Raw genomic sequence first — 6,193 nt, 5'->3', positions numbered from 1 at the left:
ATGCATCATTTGTAATTGAGTTAAGCAGAACTTCCCAACCTCTACTGACATTTTGGACTGGATAATTCTTTGTAATGTGGGGGGCGGGGGCTGTGCCATGCACTGTGAGATATTTATCAGCATCCTCGACATCTACCCAGTACATCTGAGTAGACCTCCCTCAAGTTATGACAACCCAGAATGTCACCAGAGATTGCCAGATGTCCCCTAGGGAGCAAAATCACTTGTGGTTGAGAACCTCTTAATGAAAGAAATTCCTAGAAACTGTGCAGAGTTGATTTAAATTTTGGAAACCATGCAGGCTGAATAACAGAGGACTTTTTAAATTCTGGAAATATTTTCCTCTTTTTTCTCTTTAAATAATGCAATTTTTCGTGCATCATTTTGGTGTTTTGGTTGCTGTTGTTTCACTTTGCTTGGTTTTTGACATTGGAGAAAGTAAAGGTGAAGAAACTCACATATTTCAAATTCAAGAATTTGAGGAGCCATGCTTTGAGCAACATCTGAATCTCCAAGACCAGAGCGCTCACATATATCATATCTCAAGTCTCTGAAGGAGCCAGGATTTGAGTAGAGACTGCCTTGCTCCATCCAGTATTTGAGAAGCAGCCATTGACAGACTGTGATATTGGATAATGATTGATTGTTTCCTTGATAACATTTTATTGGGGACAAGAAGAATAGAATGAATGTTATTGGGTCAGACAGCATGTGCCAATTTATTATTTAAAAGGACAGATTGACAGTGTTTTCTGACTGTGATTCTAATGAGGCATATCTAGGAGTGAATATTTCCATACCAAATGTTGTCTAGTAATCTTATCTTTATATGACCTATGGATTCCAATTTCAACTTGTTTCAGTCATACTTGTCAAAGAGAAAGCCAGAGTAATTGAAATCGTCAAATTACTATAATTGCAACTTTACCCTAATCCAGTAATTATCCCCTTAATTCAGTTTTCACCGTTGAATATTTATATCTCTATTAGGAGCAGATAGAATTGAAAAAAATATTGAGTGTTGCAAATTGTAATCTCAGGAATTTGAACAGGTACAAAGTCATTACTTTCTCATCCTAGAAAAATAATTTGCTGTTTTCAAGCTTTCCCACAGTGATGATAGTAACTGCTGAGAAACTGATCCCAGCAGGTGCCCTAATAGGTAGACCCCCTGGGAAAAACCAGCTAATTTACACTACACCAGACCTTCATTTAAGAGTGGCTTTTGAATTTTGCGGATTTGGGTTTGTAAACCTTTAAATATTTCAGCATTATAATTATTGTTTTTATTTTGGTAAACCTGCTTTTAGACCCAGGAATGCCTGGCAAGTTTTCTTGAAACAACCTATTCTTACCTGTGGGAAGGCAGAAATATCTGCAGAGAGCAGTAGACAGGGCCAGCGTCTCTGACCACTCCCCTGTAAGCATCTTCTAACTACCCAGATGAACCTCACGTGAGTACTGAGGATGACTCCTGCCTCTCTTCCTCTTTCTACTTCTTATTCCGGCCTCTTCCCCTAGCTTCATCCCCATGACTGCCCAAAAGCCTACCCGTTCTGGTCCAGATGGCAGGTCTTCAGCCCTTGTGTTAGCAAGCCCCATTTTGCTCCAAATCCTTATTAGGTTCACAGTGGCATGCTACAAATAAACACCCCTATCTCTTGCTAACAACCATCACTACCCACAGCTCTACTTTGATGTTTTCTTATGAGTAACTGTTTTAATCTGGTTACTTGTTGCTTAGTTGCTGAGTCATGTCCGATTCTTTTGGGACCACATGGACTGCAGCCCACCAGGCTCCTTTGTCCATGGGATTTCCCAGGCAAGAATACTGGAGTGGGTTTCCATTTCCTTCTCTGGGGATCTCCCTGACCCAGGGATTGAACCCCTGTCTTCTGTGTCTCCTGCATTGGCAGGCAGGTTCCTTGCCACTTTGTCACCAGGGAATATACAGTATTTTTCTTTCTGCATCTGGCTTATTTCACTTAGCATAATGTGCTCCATTGGTTCATCCATGTTGTCACAAATAATAGAATTTCCTTCTTTTTTATGGCTCAGTTCAGTTCAGTCGCTCAGTCATGTCCCACTCTTTCTGACCCCATGGACTGCAGCATGCCAGGCCTCCCTGTCCATCATCAATTCCTAGAGATTACTCAGACTCATGTCCATTGAGTTGGTGATGCCATCCAACCATCTCATCCTCTGTCGTCCCCTTCTCCTCCTGCCTTCAATCTTTCCCACCATCAGGGTCTTTCCAATGAGTCAGTTCTATGCATCAGGGGCCAAAGTATTGGAGCTTCAGCTTTAGCATCAGTCCTTCCAATGAACATTCAGGACTGATCTCCTCTGGGATTGACTGGTTTGATCTCCTTTCAGTCCAAGGGACTCTCAAGAGTCTTCTCTAACACCACAGTTCAAAAGCATCAATTCTTTGGCACTCAGCTTTCTTTATGGTCCAACTCTCACATCCATACATGACCACTAGAAAAACCATAGCTTTGACTAGACGGACTTTTGTTGGTAAAGTAATGTCTCTGCTTTTTAATATGCTATGTTGGTCATATTTTTTCTTCCAAGGAGCAAGAGTCTTTTGATTTCATGGCTGCAGTCACCATCTGCAGTGATTTTGGAGCCCCCCAAAATAAAGTCTCTCACTGTTTCCACTGTTTCCCCATCTATTTGCCATGAAGTGATGGGACCAGATGCCATGATCTTAGTTTTCTGAATGCTGAGTTTTAAGCCAACTTTTTCACTCTCCTCTTTCACTTTCATCAAGAGGCTCTTTAGTTCTTCTTTGCTTCCTGCCATAAGGGTGGTGTCATCTGCATATCTGAGGTTACTGATATTTCTCCCGGCAATCTTGATTTCAGCTAGTGCTTCATCCAGCCCGTCATTTCACATGATGTATTCTGCAGATAAGTTAAATAAGAAGGGTGATAATATACAGCCTTGACATACTCCTTTCTCAATTTGGAACTAGCCCGGTATTCCGTGTTCAGTTCTAACTTGCTTCTTGACCTGCATACAGATTTCTCAGGAGGCAGGTCAGATGGTCTGGTATTTCTATCTCTTGAAGAATTTTGCAGTTTGTTGTGATCCACACAGTCAAAGGCTTTGGCATAGTCAATAAAACAGAAGTAGATGTTATTCTGGAACTCTCTTGGTTTTTCTGTGACCCGGTGGATGTTGGCAATTTGATCTCTGGTTCCTCTGCCTTTTCTAAATCCAACTTGAACGTCTGGAAGTTCTCGGTTCACGTACTGTTGATGCCTGGCTTGGAGAATTTTGAGCATTACTTTGCTAGTGTGTGAGATGAGTGCAATTGTGCGGTAGTTTGAACATTCTTTGGCATTGCGTTTCTTTGGGATTGGAATGAAAAGTGACGTTTTCCAGTCCTGTGGCCACTGCTGAGTTTTCCAAATTTGCTGGCATATTGAATGCAGCACTTTCACAGCATCATCTTTTTATGGCTAGATAATATTATTAATGCATTGTGTTTTTATAACACATTTTTTCTTTGTTCATTCATTGGATAATGAGCAGTTTAGTTGTTTCCGTATCTTGGCTATTGTGAATGGTGCTGCACTGAACATGGCAGTTCAGATATCTGAAGATACAGATTTCATTTCCTTTGGATAAATACTGCAGTTGCTGGATCATACAGTGGTTTTATTTTTAGGTTTTAGAGCGACTTCCATACTGTTCTCCATAGTGACTGTACAAATTTACATTCCCACCAACAGTGTAGGAGGGTTCCCTTTTCTTCACACCCTTGCCAACACTTGTCACCTTTTTGGTAATAATCCTTCTAGTAGGTGTGAGGTGATATAAAGATAGCTTGTGTTGAGTAATATTGAGCAATGTAAGATAGATTTTCCCTCCCTCCCTCCATGCCTTTGTTTAGATGTGAGGATCTTATTGAGTGTTGAATATCCTCTAAATTGTGGTCACGGCCTTTCCACAGGTATCCCTTTCTCCTGTTCCTTCCCACACCCTTCATGTCAGCCAGACTGCTTTATGACTACACCTTTCTTGCCTTTGAAACCTCTTCCAAGACTCCCAGGGCCTCTCATTTTCTGATTCGAATAGCACTGTTATGATACTTCACCTTTCATAAGAAGTATATTCAGAACACTCATGACCCTCACCTTTCCTAACTTGAAATGTTTGTTCAGACTTTATTCTGAGCTGAAGTTTTGTGCAAGGCATGTGTATGTCCTAGAGCTAGCTCTTCAATCATCATTGAAGTGGGTTTCACTCAACTGCTGTTTTTTAAAACACCTTTTAAAAATAACCTCTTTGTAAATTGCTATATGCTGTATAAGGTTAAAGAAAATTGAAAGTGAATCAATGAAAACAGTCTTGACCAGCTAGCATCACACAGAAGCCCAATGATGCTGTCTTTGCCGAGCTTATAGACTTGTGACAACTGCTCTTTAAATGTTTGTCCAAATAAAATTACCCCTTATTGGGATTACATAAAGTTTTGATTGTTAAGTCAGCAGGATTTTGCTTTATTTTTCCTGTTTTCTCTTCTGTTTTCATTTAGTATTAACTCAAAATTTGATGTTTTTTGAGGGAAGGACACAAATTTGATTAATTAACCACATTACATATAGGTGCTGACTAATTTATTTAATGGTTAAGTGAATTGTCTTACGTTAGTTTTTCCCAAAGCACCTCAAAAATTTATTGAATGAACAAATAAATGTATGAGTATATGAATGATTATAGACTGAATAAATGAAACTATATAGAATAGATCAGTGAACAAAATGTTTTCAAAGAAGAAATTTTCTTTTTTTTTCATGGAAAGGCATTTTATTTTAAGTGTAGCACTATGTGCATGTCAGTCCCAACCAACCAAAGTAGAGATTTTCTGAGTACCAGAGAATTATAGCAATCTGACTTGTCAATATAACAAGTTGTTCATTTCTATTTCTCTTGGGCAGGATATGTCAACCTTGGCATTGATGACATTTGGGGTCAGATAATTCTTTGATGTGGGAGTGGACTGTCCTATGCACTGTAGGATGGTTAAAAGAGTGCCAGGGCTCTTCTCACTAGATGCTGGTAGCTTCCACCACCTCTGGCCCCCATTTTGACAACTAAAATTGTCTCCAGAAATTGCCAGGTGTTCACTGGAGGGCAGAATCATCCCAGATGAGAACCATGGCTATTAAAATCCTTCGGTTCCCCATTTCCTCCTTTCTTTCCAGCTATGTGTTTACTAATATGTTTATCGTTTTTAAACATCTTTCCATTCCTCCAGTGGCTGATTGGATCCTGGTGGCTCTCTCAGTTGTCTAATGTGCATTTGCCATTCCCATCTCTGCTTGAGGACTAGCAGGACCTCATATTTACAACAGACATTGCTTGCCTGTCATCAGCATTTTGGGGTTGAATCAAGCTGTCAGGCTTTGTTATGTTGAAGCTGCCATTGCCAACCTCAGTAAGCAGGAACAACAAAAAATGCCTTCTGACTACTCTAACCAAGAGGTCCTGTTTGACAGATTTAATTCAATCAAATAGATACTGAGGCATTTCCTTAATAAATGACGAGCTCAGCTGTCATTTCTGAGCTGTCTTCTTACTTTCCGACTAGAGAAGGTGTTTGCTTCTTATATGATGGAACCGTTCTTGGTTTTTGTCTCAGAGAGACAGGCTGACTGGCCAAGATAATGGGTAGACAGTTGTCTATTATATTAGTCATTATTTACTGTGTAACAAAGAACTCCCTACCCTTAGTGGTTTAAAATAACAAGCATGTATGATCTCAGTTTCTGTGGGTCAGGAATTCAGGAGCAGCTTAGGCAGGAGATTCTGGCTCACAGTCTTTCCCAAGGTTGCAATCAAGATGTCAGCTATGGCTGCAGTGAGATGAAGATTTGATTGAAGCTGGACAGAGGAATTCATTTCACTTACATGGCTGTTGGCAGGTTGAGTTAGCAGATTGTGGAAAACAAACATAAAAACAAAACAGTTACATTTGAATTTCAGATAAACCACAAATAATTTTGTAGTATAAGTGTGTTACAAGTAATATTTAGAACATACTCAAACTATTATTCATTGTTTATCAGAAATTCAAATTTCTGGCAGTCTTTTTTGCATCTGACAGCCTTATTGGCAGTAGGTCTCACTTTCTTTGCTATGTCTCTCTCCAGGGCTCTTTCTTTTAATGTCTTCATAG

Source organism: Cervus canadensis, chromosome X (assembly GCF_019320065.1).
Source record: "Cervus canadensis isolate Bull #8, Minnesota chromosome X, ASM1932006v1, whole genome shotgun sequence".
Classification (NCBI taxonomy): Eukaryota; Metazoa; Chordata; class Mammalia; order Artiodactyla; family Cervidae; genus Cervus; species Cervus canadensis.
Note: the sequence above shows the minus strand (reverse complement) of the source record.